This window comes from Puntigrus tetrazona, chromosome 4 (genome assembly GCF_018831695.1).
Source record: "Puntigrus tetrazona isolate hp1 chromosome 4, ASM1883169v1, whole genome shotgun sequence".
Taxonomy (NCBI): Eukaryota; Metazoa; Chordata; class Actinopteri; order Cypriniformes; family Cyprinidae; genus Puntigrus; species Puntigrus tetrazona.
The window spans coordinates 4,994,583-5,009,363 of NC_056702.1; the positions used below are offsets into that span (position 1 = coordinate 4,994,583).

The following is a 14,781-nucleotide window of genomic DNA, read 5'->3' on the forward strand; positions in this document are numbered from 1 at the left end:
AAAAACAAAAACAAAACCCTTACTGCACACATCACTACATTAATTGGGACTCCACTAGTAGTTTATATGACAGTGGTCCTTACATTGCTTGCTTTCTTCTTTTTCCCCTTGAACGTCTTACTTGGGGAAAAAAAAACAAAAAAAACCAAAAAACACCCAACTTCTGAAATATGAACCGCCTCGGCTTTGCGTTTTCGCGTAACGGGCCACAAGAGAGAGAGCGGTGATTCGTCACAAGCCTTTATTCACACTTAACAAATACGGAACTTGAGTACTTGAATATTTATTCACGCACGTGTTACTTGGGAATATAGCCAGCAAATTAATTTGTAACAACGTTGAGTCTGATGAGGCTGTGACACGACAGCTGGTAGTAAAGTGAACTGCGTTTTTCATCCGCTCCACAAGGCGGCAGAAGCGCCTTTCAGAGACTTCGAACCCCCGACTGATCAGAAGAAGTAGAAACCTGGGAAGAAAACACGACAGTTCGCGTCAATGTGAGTTACCGAAAGCTCCCATAAACACAAGCACTACACGCGTTCACACAGCAAACGTTAGTCGAAACGTGATATTTTGAGGTTATCAGGCAGTCGGTCGATCGTTCAGTCGACCACAAACACGTTAATAGTGTTGAAATAAATGCAGTTCTGAAATTGTAAATCGAATGCATCGTTGTCGCGCCGTACTCGCATCTAACGTAAACGATCAAACTCTACTTGGCAGGCGGAGAACATTTGCAACTGAACACATGTAAAGTGATTTAAAGAACAATACGGTACCGTGTTTTGTGTTCAAGTGATGAAGGGTGTGTTTACGTGCTGTCAAACAGTGTGATTGATTAACGAGTCGGACCAATGGGAGTGGACGACGGCGCCGCCTCTCCTTCCGGATTGGCTGTTTTTAAAAGGGCGGGAACATTATTAGTTGAACCAAGTGATTTGAATCGTATCGCGAATCATTTGATTCAGAACAGGATTTCGAAGCGCGTTTTGAGAATCGTTTGATTCAAAACGCGATGCCGAATCGGATCACGTATTGGGATTCGAATCATTTGAGTCAGAACCGGATTTGAAAGGGCGTTTTGTGAATCATTTGATTCGAAAGCGCGACATCAGAGTGTTGCGCGAATAATTGCATCCCCTATTTTAACCACTTAAACATTTTTTGCTTTAAAGACCGTAGAAAAGGTGTAGTGAATTTGTTTTGTGTACCTGAATAGTATCTTGGCATGTTTGTCTAAAACATATAGAATTGTATTATTTTTGTTTTCCATAATGTGTTAAAACCAACTCTTCTGGTCCACGCGACATGAAATTAAAGTCTTTATCCATCTGTGTTGCCCCTGCAGAGTAAGAGAGGTGTTGAACGGAAGCAGAGCTCTGGAGCGTGAGGACAGACAGTGGCTGTAATGATGGACGTGTGCTGAAGGACGGGTGAGGCTTGTTTTGTGTCGTGTTGTGTAGTTGATGCGTAGGTTGCCATCATTTTCTTTTGGGGTCACTCCTCTAGAAAGCAAATGATGGTAACCTAAGCGGGCGGAAGGGACGGCGGCTCAAATTTTTATACAGGCAAATTTCAATTTTTGAAATCAAGAAGCATAACCCCCGCTGGACATGGTGCCGGGGCTCGGGGGGGACCCGAGCCATCCCCGTCCCTTCATTCACACAGCACACGCACTCCATGCGCGCCATTCACACGTAACGCGGAGATCCGGCTGGGATTGAACCAGCAACCTCTGAACCCGTGAGGCAGTGCTCTGACCAGTGAGCCACAGATCTCTTTGTCGTCCGTCGTGCGGAACTTGTATTTGTGTGACATAACACTAGTCTATAGTTAAAGCTTTAGCCCTCCTGTCACAGACAGCCTCGGCGAGCTCGAACCGGCAACCTCCGAACCGTGAGGCAGTGCCCTTACCAGTGAGCCACAGATCTCTTGGAGTGAGGCGTGCTGGAACTTGTATTTCACTGTTTGTTTGACGTTACGATAAGCTAGTTAAAGGTCGGGCTCCCCTGAATCGTCTGCACAAAGAGCTCCGGCTGGGTTCGAACCAACAAGCTCTGAACCGTGAGGCGGCGCTCTTACCTGTGAGCCACGCAGCTCTCTTGGCTCAAGGTGTGCTGTATGCGTGTGCGTGTGTATAGAGACGCCCCTCTGAACATTTTAGCATGTTATCTGTTCACATAGCTGCAACATCACGGGGGATCTATTTGATTCATTAGGACAGACAACAACTATGGGTGCTTTTGAAACATTGCTTCATTTCAAACACGGACAACCCCAAAAAGAGAAAGCGGTTAATAAACAGAAGTGCATGCATCCCGCGGGAAGAACATTCTAACTGAGAACATTTCTTATGTCTTACAGGACTCATTTTCAATGATGCCACCCTTCCTTTTTCGTGTTCAGACTGAAGTACGTTAAGGTGGATCTGTTTTGTCTTTTGCGAAAGGAAGAAGACGAGCATCAAGTGATTTCCAGTGGATGCCATGACCTCCTCCGGGACAGCTGAAAGCAGCACATCATGCGCAAGCTGTGGAATCGTTTGAATCCTCTCTGTCGCGTCTTAAGCATCCAAGTGCAATGTTTCAAATAACTGCCCTGCTCAAAGCACAAATTAAATGGAAAAAGACATACAAACGCTGAAGGTTGTGAGCTCTGTTTGTTTATTATGCATCATATGTCTTTGGGCGTTGCAGTCTTTGTCACACGCTCAATTAAGCAAAGCACCTTAAAGCACATGCACCTGAAAATCATTTTCTGTTGAGCAAAATGGTAAAAAAAAAAAAAAAAAAAAAAAAAAAAAAAAAAGAGATGAATGAAGCAACTCTGCGTTCAGTTTTCACTCTTGAAAAAGCTGTGCACACCGAATTTTAAAAACTACGAAACCGTATGAATTAAAACCAGAAATTTGAAGGAGACCCTGTGAAAAGAAAAGTTCAGAGTACATGATTTAAAAAAAAACAAAAAAAAAACCCTTACTGCACACATCACTACATTAATTGGGACTCCACTAGTAGTTTATATGACAGTGGTCCTTACATTGCTTGCTTTCTTCTTTTTCCCTTGAACGTCTTACTTGGGGAAAAAAAAACAAAAAAAACCAAAAAACACCCAACTTCTGAAATATGAACCGCCTCGGCTTTGCGTTTTGCGCGTAACGGGCCACAAGAGGGAGCCGGTGATTCGTCACAAGCCTTTATTCACACTTAACAAATACGGAACTTGAGTACTTGAATATTTATTCACGCACGTGTTACTTGGGAATATAGCCAGCAAATTAATTTGTAACAACGTTGAGTCTGATGAGGCTGTGACACGACAGCTGGTAGTAAAGTGAACTGCGTTTTTCATCCGCTCCACAAGGCGGCAGAAGCGCCTTTCAGAGACTTGAACCCCGACTGATCAGAAGAAGTAGAAACCTGGGAAGAAAACACGACAGTTCGCGTCAATGTGAGTTACCGAAAGCTCCCATAAACACAAGCACTACACGCGTTCACACAGCAAACGTTAGTCGAAGCGTGATATTTTGAGGTTATCAGGCAGTCGGTCGATCGTTCAGTCGACCACAAACACGTTAATAGTGTTGAAATAAATGCAGTTCTGAAATTGTAAATCGAATGCATCGTTGTCGCCAGACTCGCATCTAACGTAAACGATCAAACTCTACTTGGCAGGCGGAGAACATTTGCAACTGAACACATGTAAAGTGATTTAAAGAACAATACGGTACCGTGTTTTGTGTTCAAGTGATGAAGGGTGTGTTTACGTGCTGTCAAACAGTGTGATTGATTAACGAGTCGGACCAATGGGAGTGGACGACGGCGCCGCCTCTCCTTCCGGATTGGCTGTTTTTAAAAGGGCCGGGAACATTATTAGTTGAACCAAGTGATTTGAATCGTATCGCGAATCATTTGATTCAGAACAGGATTTCGAAGCGCGTTTTGAGAATCGTTTGATTCAAAACGCGATGCCGAATCGGATCACGTATTGGGATTCGAATCATTTGAGTCAGAACCGGATTTGAAAGGGCGTTTTGTGAATCATTTGATTCGAAAGCGCGACATCAGAGTGTTGCGCGAATAATTGCATCCCCTATTTTAACCACTTAAACATTTTTTGCTTTAAAGACCGTAGAAAAGGTGTAGTGAATTTGTTTTGTGTACCTGAATAGTATCTTGGCATGTTTGTCTAAAACATATAGAATTGTATTATTTTTGTTTTCCATAATGTGTTAAAACCAACTCTTCTGGTCCACGCGACATGAAATTAAAGTCTTTATCCATCTGTGTTGCCCCTGCAGAGTAAGAGAGGTGTTGAACGGAAGCAGAGCTCTGGAGCGTGAGGACAGACAGTGGCTGTAATGATGGACGTGTGCTGAAAGGACGGGTGAGGCTTGTTTTGTGTCGTGTTGTGTAGTTGATGCGTAGGTTGCCATCATTTTCTTTTTGGGGGGTCACTCCTCTAGAAAGCAAATGATGGTAACCTAAGCGGGCGGGAAGGGACGGGCTCAAATTTTTATACAGGCAAATTTCAATTTTGAAATCAAGAAGCATAACCCCGCTGGACATGGTGCCGGGCTCGGGGGACCCGAGCCATCCCGTCCCTTCATTCACACAGCACACGCACTCCATGCGCGCCATTCACACGTAACGCGGAGATCCGGCTGGGATTGAACCAGCAACCTCTGAACCCGTGAGGCAGTGCTCTGACCAGTGAGCCACAGATCTCTTGTCGTCCGTCGTGCCGGAACTTGTATTTGTGTGACATAACACTAGTCTATAGTTAAAGCTTTAGCCCTCCTGTCACAGACAGCCTCGGCGAGCTCGAACCGGCAACCTCCGAACCGTGAGGCAGTGCCCTTACCAGTGAGCCACAGATCTCTTGGAGTGAGGCGTGCTGGAACTTGTATTTCACTGTTTGTTTGACGTTACGATAAGCTAGTTAAAGGTCGGGCTCCCCTGAATCGTCTGCACAAAGAGCTCCGGCTGGGTTCGAACCAACAAGCTCTGAACCGTGAGGCGGCGCTCTTACCTGTGAGCCACGCAGCTCTCTTGGCTCAAGGTGTGCTGTATGCGTGTGCGTGTGTATAGAGACGCCCCTCTGAACATTTTAGCATGTTATCTGTTCACATAGCTGCAACATCACGGGGGATCTATTTGATTCATTAGGACAGACAACAACTATGGGTGCTTTTGAAACATTGCTTCATTTCAAACACGGACAACCCCGCAAAAAGAGAAAGCGGTTAATAAACAGAAGTGCATGCATCCCGCTGGAAGAACATTCTAACTGAGAACATTTCTTATGTCTTACAGGACTCATTTTCAATGATGCCACCCCTTCTTTTTCGTGTTCAGACTGAAGTACGTTAAGGTGGATCTGTTTTGTCTTTTGCGAAAAGGAAGAAGACGAGCATCAAGTGATTTCCAGTGGATGCCATGACCTCCTCCGGGACAGCTGAAAGCAGCACATCATGCGCAAGCTGTGGAATCGTTTGAATCCTCTCTGTCGCGTCTTAAGCATCCAAGTGCAATGTTTCAAATAACTGCCCTGCTCAAAGCACAAATTAAATGGAAAAAGACATACAAACGCTGAAGGTTGTGAGCTCTGTTTGTTTATTATGCATCATATGTCTTTGGGCGTTGCAGTCTTTGTCACACGCTCAATTAAGCAAAGCACCTTAAAGCACATGCACCTGAAAATCATTTTCTGTTGAGCAAAATGGTAAAAAAAAAAAAAAAAAAAAGATGAGATGAAGAAGCAACTCTGCGTTCAGTTTTCACTCTTGAAAAAGCTGTGCACACCGAATTTTAAAAACTACGAAACCGTATGAATTAAAACCAGAAATTTGAAGGAGACCCTGTGAAAAGAAAAGTTCAGAGTACATGATTTAAAAAAACAAAAACAAAACCCTTACTGCACACATCACTACATTAATTGGGACTCCACTAGTAGTTTATATGACAGTGGTCCTTACATTGCTTGCTTTCTTCTTTTTCCCCTTGAACGTCTTACTTGGGGAAAAAAAAAAAAAAAAAAAAACACCCAACTTCTGAAATATGAACCGCCTCGGCTTTGCGTTTTCGCGTAACGGGCCACAAGAGGGAGCCGGTGATTCGTCACAAGCCTTTATTCACACTTAACAAATACGGAACTTGAGTACTTGAATATTTATTCACGCACGTGTTACTTGGGAATATAGCCAGCAAATTAATTTGTAACAACGTTGAGTCTGATGAGGCTGTGACACGACAGCTGGTAGTAAAGTGAACTGCGTTTTTCATCCGCTCCACAAGGCGGCAGAAGCGCCTTTCAGAGACTTCGAACCCCCGACTGATCAGAAGAAGTAGAAACCTGGGAAGAAAACACGACAGTTCGCGTCAATGTGAGTTACCGAAAGCTCCCATAAACACAAGCACTACACGCGTTCACACAGCAAACGTTAGTCGAAAGCGTGATATTTTGAGGTTATCAGGCAGTCGGTCGATCGTTCAGTCGACCACAAACACGTTAATAGTGTTGAAATAAATGCAGTTCTGAAATTGTAAATCGAATGCATCGTTGTCGCCGTACTCGCATCTAACGTAAACGATCAAACTCTACTTGGCAGGCGGAGAACATTTGCAACTGAACACATGTAAAGTGATTTAAAGAACAATACGGTACCGTGTTTTGTGTTCAAGTGATGAAGGGTGTGTTTACGTGCTGTCAAACAGTGTGATTGATTAACGAGTCGGACCAATGGGAGTGGACGACGGCGCCGCCTCTCCTTCCGGATTGGCTGTTTTTTAAAAGGGCCGGGAACATTATTAGTTGAACCAAGTGATTTGAATCGTATCGCGAATCATTTGATTCAGAACAGGATTTCGAAGCGCGTTTTGAGAATCGTTTGATTCAAAACGCGATGCCGAATCGGATCACGTATTGGGATTCGAATCATTTGAGTCAGAACCGGATTTGAAAGGGCGTTTTGTGAATCATTTGATTCGAAAGCGCGACATCAGAGTGTTGCGCGAATAATTGCATCCCCTATTTTAACCACTTAAACATTTTTTGCTTTAAAGACCGTAGAGAAAAGGTGTAGTGAATTTGTTTTGTGTACCTGAATAGTATCTTGGCATGTTTGTCTAAAACATATAGAATTGTATTATTTTTGTTTTCCATAATGTGTTAAAACCAACTCTTCTGGTCCACGCGACATGAAATTAAAGTCTTTATCCATCTGTGTTGCCCCTGCAGAGTAAGAGAGGTGTTGAACGGAAGCAGAGCTCTGGAGCGTGAGGACAGACAGTGGCTGTAATGATGGACGTGTGCTGAAGGACGGGTGAGGCTTGTTTTGTGTCGTGTTGTGTAGTTGATGCGTAGGTTGCCATCATTTTCTTTTTGGGAGTCACTCCTCTAGAAAGCAAATGATGGTAACCTAAGCGGGAAGGAAGGGGCGGCTCAAATTTTTATACAGGCAAATTTCAATTTTTGAAATCAAGAAGCATAACCCCGCTGGACATGGTGCCGGGCTCGGGGGACCCGAGCCATCCCCGTCCCTTCATTCACACAGCACACGCACTCCATGCGCGCCATTCACACGTAACGCGGAGATCCGGCTGGGATTGAACCAGCAACCTCTGAACCCGTGAGGCAGTGCTCTGACCAGTGAGCCACAGATCTCTTGTCGTCCGTCGTGCCGGAACTTGTATTTGTGTGACATAACACTAGTCTATAGTTAAAGCTTTAGCCCTCCTGTCACAGACAGCCTCGGCGAGCTCGAACGGCAACCTCCGAACCGTGAGGCAGTGCCCTTACCAGTGAGCCACAGATCTCTTGGAGTGAGGCGTGCTGGAACTTGTATTTCACTGTTTGTTTGACGTTACGATAAGCTAGTTAAAGGTCGGGCTCCCCTGAATCGTCTGCACAAAGAGCTCCGGCTGGGTTCGAACCAACAAGCTCTGAACCGTGAGGCGGCGCGCTTACCTGTGAGCCACGCAGCTCTCTTGGCTCAAGGTGTGCTGTATGCGTGTGCGTGTGTATAGAGACGCCCCTCTGAACATTTTAGCATGTTATCTGTTCACATAGCTGCAACATCACGGGGGATCTATTTGATTCATTAGGACAGACAACAACTATGGGTGCTTTTGAAACATTGCTTCATTTCAAACACGGACAACCCCGCAAAAAGAGAAAGCGGTTAATAAACAGAAGTGCATGCATCCCGGGAAGAACATTCTAACTGAGAACATTTCTTATGTCTTACAGGACTCATTTTCAATGATGCCACCCTTCCTTTTTCGTGTTCAGACTGAAGTACGTTAAGGTGGATCTGTTTTGTCTTTTGCGAAAGGAAGAAGACGAGCATCAAGTGATTTCCAGTGGATGCCATGACCTCCTCCGGGACAGCTGAAAGCAGCACATCATGCGCAAGCTGTGGAATCGTTTGAATCCTCTCTGTCGCGTCTTAAGCATCCAAGTGCAATGTTTCAAATAACTGCCCTGCTCAAAGCACAAATTAAATGGAAAAGACATACAAACGCTGAAGGTTGTGAGCTCTGTTTGTTTATTATGCATCATATGTCTTTGGGCGTTGCAGTCTTTGTCACACGCTCAATTAAGCAAAGCACCTTAAAGCACATGCACCTGAAAATCATTTTCTGTTGAGCAAAATGGTAAAAAAAAAAAAAAAAAAAAAGAGATGAATGAAGCAACTCTGCGTTCAGTTTTCACTCTTGAAAAAGCTGTGCACACGAATTTTAAAAACTACGAAACCGTATGAATTAAAACCAGAAATTTGAAGGAGACCCTGTGAAAAGAAAAGTTCAGAGTACATGATTTAAAAAAAACAAAAAACAAAACCCTTACTGCACACATCACTACATTAATTGGGACTCCACTAGTAGTTTATATGACAGTGGTCCTTACATTGCTTGCTTTCTTCTTTTTCCCCTTGAACGTCTTACTTGGGGAAAAAAAAAAAAAAAAAACCAAAAAACACCCAACTTCTGAAATATGAACCGCCTCGGCTTTGCGTTTTTGCTGCGTAACGGGCCACAAGAGGGAGCCGGTGATTCGTCACAAGCCTTTATTCACACTTAACAAATCACGGAACTTGAGTACTTGAATATTTATTCACGCACGTGTTACTTGGGAATATAGCCAGCAAATTAATTTGTAACAACGTTGAGTCTGATGAGGCTGTGACACGACAGCTGGTAGTAAAGTGAACTGCGTTTTCATCCGCTCCACAAGGCGGCAGAAGCGCCTTTCAGAGACTTCAAACCCCGACTGATCAGAAGAAGTAGAAACCTGGGAAGAAAACACGACAGTTCGCGTCAATGTGAGTTACCGAAAGCTCCCATAAACACAAGCACTACACGCGCTCACACAGCAAACGTTAGTCGAAGCGTGATATTTTGAGGTTATCAGGCAGTCGGTCGATCGTTCAGTCGACCACAAACACGTTAATAGTGTTGAAATAAATGCAGTTCTGAAATTGTAAATCGAATGCATCGTTGTCGCCCGTACTCGCATCTAACGTAAACGATCAAACTCTACTTGGCAGGCGGAGAACATTTGCAACTGAACACATGTAAAGTGATTTAAAGAACAATACGGTACCGTGTTTTGTGTTCAAGTGATGAAGGGTGTGTTTACGTGCTGTCAAACAGTGTGATTGATTAACGAGTCGGACCAATGGGAGTGGACGACGGCGCCGCCTCTCCTTCCGGATTGGCTGTTTTTTAAAAGGGCGGGAACATTATTAGTTGAACCAAGTGATTTGAATCGTATCGCGAATCATTTGATTCAGAACAGGATTTCGAAGCGCGTTTTGAGAATCGTTTGATTCAAAACGCGATGCCGAATCGGATCACGTATTGGGATTCGAATCATTTGAGTCAGAACCGGATTTGAAAGGGCGTTTTGTGAATCATTTGATTCGGAAGCGCGACATCAGAGTGTTGCGCGAATAATTGCATCCCCTATTTTAACCACTTAAACATTTTTTGCTTTAAAGACCGTAGAAAAGGTGTAGTGAATTTGTTTTGTGTACCTGAATAGTATCTTGGCATGTTTGTCTAAAACATATAGAATTGTATTATTTTTGTTTTCCATAATGTGTTAAAACCAACTCTTCTGGTCCACGCGACATGAAATTAAAGTCTTTATCCATCTGTGTTGCCCTCTGCAGAGTAAGAGAGGTGTTGAACGGAAGCAGAGCTCTGGAGCGTGAGGACAGACAGTGGCTGTAATGATGGACGTGTGCTGAAGGACGGGTGAGGCTTGTTTTGTGTCGTGTTGTGTAGTTGATGCGTAGGTTGCCATCATTTTCTTTTTGGGGGGTCACTCCTCTAGAAAGCAAATGATGGTAACCTAAGCGGGCGGGGAAGGGACGGCGGCTCAAATTTTTTATACAGGCAAATTTCAATTTTTGAAATCAAGAAGCATAACCCCCGCTGGACATGGTGCCGGGGCTCGGGGGGGACCCGAGCCATCCCCGTCCCTTCATTCACACAGCACACGCACTCCATGCGCGCCATTCACACGTAACGCGGAGATCCGGCTGGGATTGAACCAGCAACCTCTGAACCCGTGAGGCAGTGCTCTGACCAGTGAGCCACAGATCTCTTGTCGTCCGTCGTGCCGGAACTTGTATTTGTGTGACATAACACTAGTCTATAGTTAAAGCTTTAGCCCTCCTGTCACAGACAGCCTCGGCGAGCTCGAACCGGCAACCTCCGAACCGTGAGGCAGTGCCCTTACCAGTGAGCCACAGATCTCTTGGAGTGAGGCGTGCTGGAACTTGTATTTCACTGTTTGTTTGACGTTACGATAAGCTAGTTAAAGGTCGGGCTCCCCTGAATCGTCTGCACAAAGAGCTCCGGCTGGGTTCGAACCAACAAGCTCTGAACCGTGAGGCGGCGCTCTTACCTGTGAGCCACGCAGCTCTCTTGGCTCAAGGTGTGCTGTATGCGTGTGCGTGTGTATAGAGACGCCCCTCTGAACATTTTAGCATGTTATCTGTTCACATAGCTGCAACATCACGGGGGATCTATTTGATTCATTAGGACAGACAACAACTATGGGTGCTTTTGAAACATTGCTTCATTTCAAACACGGACAACCCCGCAAAAAGAGAAAGCGGTTAATAAACAGAAGTGCATGCATCCCGCGGGAAGAACATTCTAACTGAGAACATTTCTTATGTCTTACAGGACTCATTTTCAATGATGCCACCCTTCCTTTTTCGTGTTCAGACTGAAGTACGTTAAGGTGGATCTGTTTTGTCTTTTGCGAAAGGAAGAAGACGAGCATCAAGTGATTTCCAGTGGATGCCATGACCTCCTCCGGGACAGCTGAAAGCAGCACATCATGCGCAAGCTGTGGAATCGTTTGAATCCTCTCTGTCGCGTCTTAAGCATCCAAGTGCAATGTTTCAAATAACTGCCCTGCTCAAAGCACAAATTAAATGGAAAAAGACATACAAACGCTGAAGGTTGTGAGCTCTGTTTGTTTATTATGCATCATATGTCTTTGGGCGTTGCAGTCTTTGTCACACGCTCAATTAAGCAAAGCACCTTAAAGCACATGCACCTGAAAATCATTTTCTGTTGAGCAAAATGGTAAAAAAAAAAAAAAAAAAAAAAAAAAGAGATGAATGAAGCAACTCTGCGTTCAGTTTTCACTCTTGAAAAAGCTGTGCACACCGAATTTTAAAAACTACGAAACCGTATGAATTAAAACCAGAAATTTGAAGGAGACCCTGTGAAAAGAAAAGTTCAGAGTACATGATTTAAAAAAACAAAAACAAAACCCTTACTGCACACATCACTACATTAATTGGGACTCCACTAGTAGTTTATATGACAGTGGTCCTTACATTGCTTGCTTTCTTCTTTTTCCCCTTGAACGTCTTACTTGGGAAAAAAAAAAAAAAAAAAAAAACACCCAACTTCTGAAATATGAACCGCCTCGGCTTTATTTTCGCGTAACGGGCCACAAGAGGGAGCCGGTGATTCGTCACAAGCCTTTATTCACACTTAACAAATACGGAACTTGAGTACTTGAATATTTATTCACGCACGTGTTACTTGGGAATATAGCCAGCAAATTAATTTGTAACAACGTTGAGTCTGATGAGGCTGTGACACGACAGCTGGTAGTAAAGTGAACTGCGTTTTTCATCCGCTCCACAAGGCGGCAGAAGCGCCTTTCAGAGACTTGAACCCCGACTGATCAGAAGAAGTAGAAACCTGGGAAGAAAACACGACAGTTCGCGTCAATGTGAGTTACCGAAAGCTCCCATAAACACAAGCACTACACGCGTTCACACAGCAAACGTTAGTCGAAACGTGATATTTTGAGGTTATCAGGCAGTCGGTCGATCGTTCAGTCGACCACAAACACGTTAATAGTGTTGAAATAAATGCAGTTCTGAAATTGTAAATCGAATGCATCGTTGTCGCCGTACTCGCATCTAACGTAAACGATCAAACTCTACTTGGCAGGCGGAGAACATTTGCAACTGAACACATGTAAAGTGATTTAAAGAACAATACGGTACCGTGTTTTGTGTTCAAGTGATGAAGGGTGTGTTTACGTGCTGTCAAACAGTGTGATTGATTAACGAGTCGGACCAATGGGAGTGGACGACGGCGCCGCCTCTCCTTCCGGATTGGCTGTTTTTTAAAAGGGCGGGAACATTATTAGTTGAACCAAGTGATTTGAATCGTATCGCGAATCATTTGATTCAGAACAGGATTTCGAAGCGCGTTTTGAGAATCGTTTGATTCAAAACGCGATGCCGAATCGGATCACGTATTGGGATTCGAATCATTTGAGTCAGAACCGGATTTGAAAGGGCGTTTTGTGAATCATTTGATTCGGAAGCGCGACATCAGAGTGTTGCGCGAATAATTGCATCCCCTATTTTAACCACTTAAACATTTTTTGCTTTAAAGACCGTAGAAAAGGTGTAGTGAATTTGTTTTGTGTACCTGAATAGTATCTTGGCATGTTTGTCTAAAACATATAGAATTGTATTATTTTTGTTTTCCATAATGTGTTAAAACCAACTCTTCTGGTCCACGCGACATGAAATTAAAGTCTTTATCCATCTGTGTTGCCCCTGCAGAGTAAGAGAGGTGTTGAACGGAAGCAGAGCTCTGGAGCGTGAGGACAGACAGTGGCTGTAATGATGGACGTGTGCTGAAGGACGGGTGAGGCTTGTTTTGTGTCGTGTTGTGTAGTTGATGCGTAGGTTGCCATCATTTTCTTTTGGGGTCACTCCTCTAGAAAGCAAATGATGGTAACCTAAGCGGCGGGAAGGGACGGCGGCTCAAATTTTTATACAGGCAAATTTCAATTTTTGAAATCAAGAAGCATAACCCCGCTGGACATGGTGCGGGGCTCGGGGGACCCGAGCCATCCCCGTCCCTTCATTCACACAGCACACGCACTCCATGCGCGCGCCATTCACACGTAACGCGGAGATCCGGCTGGGATTGAACCAGCAACCTCTGAACCCGTGAGGCAGTGCTCTGACCAGTGAGCCACAGATCTCTTGTCGTCCGTCCGTCGTGCGGAACTTGTATTTGTGTGACATAACACTAGTCTATAGTTAAAGCTTTAGCCCTCCTGTCACAGACAGCCTCGGCGAGCTCGAACCGGCAACCTCCGAACCGTGAGGCAGTGCCCTTACCAGTGAGCCACAGATCTCTTGGAGTGAGGCGTGCTGGAACTTGTATTTCACTGTTTGTTTGACGTTACGATAAGCTAGTTAAAGGTCGGGCTCCCCTGAATCGTCTGCACAAAGAGCTCCGGCTGGGTTCGAACCAACAAGCTCTGAACCGTGAGGCGGCGCTCTTACCTGTGAGCCACGCAGCTCTCTTGGCTCAAGGTGTGCTGTATGCGTGTGCGTGTGTATAGAGACCCCTCTGAACATTTTAGCATGTTATCTGTTCACATAGCTGCAACATCACGGGGGATCTATTTGATTCATTAGGACAGACAACAACTATGGGTGCTTTTGAAACATTGCTTCATTTCAAACACGGACAACCCCGCAAAAAGAGAAAGCGGTTAATAAACAGAAGTGCATGCATCCCGCGGGAAGAACATTCTAACTGAGAACATTTCTTATGTCTTACAGGACTCATTTTCAATGATGCCACCCTTCCTTTTTCGTGTTCAGACTGAAGTACGTTAAGGTGGATCTGTTTTGTCTTTTGCGAAAGGAAGAAGACGAGCATCAAGTGATTTCCAGTGGATGCCATGACCTCCTCCGGGACAGCTGAAAGCAGCACATCATGCGCAAGCTGTGGAATCGTTTGAATCCTCTCTGTCGCGTCTTAAGCATCCAAGTGCAATGTTTCAAATAACTGCCCTGCTCAAAGCACAAATTAAATGGAAAAAGACATACAAACGCTGAAGGTTGTGAGCTCTGTTTGTTTATTATGCATCATATGTCTTTGGGCGTTGCAGTCTTTGTCACACGCTCAATTAAGCAAAGCACCTTAAAGCACATGCACCTGAAAATCATTTTCTGTTGAGCAAAAAAAAAAAAAAAAAAAAAAAAAAAAAAAAAAAAGAGATGAATGAAGCAACTCATGCGTTCACTTTTCACTCTTGAAAAAGTTGTGCACACCGAATTTTAAAAACTACGAAACCGTATGAATTAAAACCAGAAATTTGAAGGAGACCCTGTGAAAAGAAAAGTTCAGAGTACATGATTTAAAAAAAAAAAAAAAAAACCCTTACTGCACACATCACTACATTAATTGGGACTCCACTAGT

General features: G+C 44.2%; 4 long non-coding RNA genes across 4 annotated transcripts; all 4 read left to right on the forward strand.

The window, feature by feature from the left end:
* Positions 1-366: 366 nt before the first annotated feature.
* LOC122342545 lies at positions 367-2,644 on the forward strand. Its single transcript, XR_006250592.1, has 3 exons — positions 367-497; positions 1,349-1,433; positions 2,365-2,644. It is a non-coding gene; the product is annotated as an uncharacterized LOC122342545 (long non-coding RNA).
* A 3,610-nt stretch (positions 2,645-6,254) lies between these two features.
* Positions 6,255-8,506, forward strand: LOC122342552. Its single transcript, XR_006250595.1, has 3 exons — positions 6,255-6,385; positions 7,240-7,324; positions 8,251-8,506. It is a non-coding gene; the product is annotated as an uncharacterized LOC122342552 (long non-coding RNA).
* A 764-nt stretch (positions 8,507-9,270) lies between these two features.
* On the forward strand, positions 9,271-11,481 carry LOC122343281. The gene is made up of 3 exons (XR_006250742.1): positions 9,271-9,325; positions 10,178-10,262; positions 11,202-11,481. It is a non-coding gene; the product is annotated as an uncharacterized LOC122343281 (long non-coding RNA).
* Positions 11,482-12,215: 734 nt separating this feature from the next.
* On the forward strand, positions 12,216-14,417 carry LOC122343282. Its single transcript, XR_006250743.1, has 3 exons — positions 12,216-12,270; positions 13,121-13,205; positions 14,138-14,417. It is a non-coding gene; the product is annotated as an uncharacterized LOC122343282 (long non-coding RNA).
* The last annotated feature ends 364 nt before the right edge of the window (positions 14,418-14,781 follow it).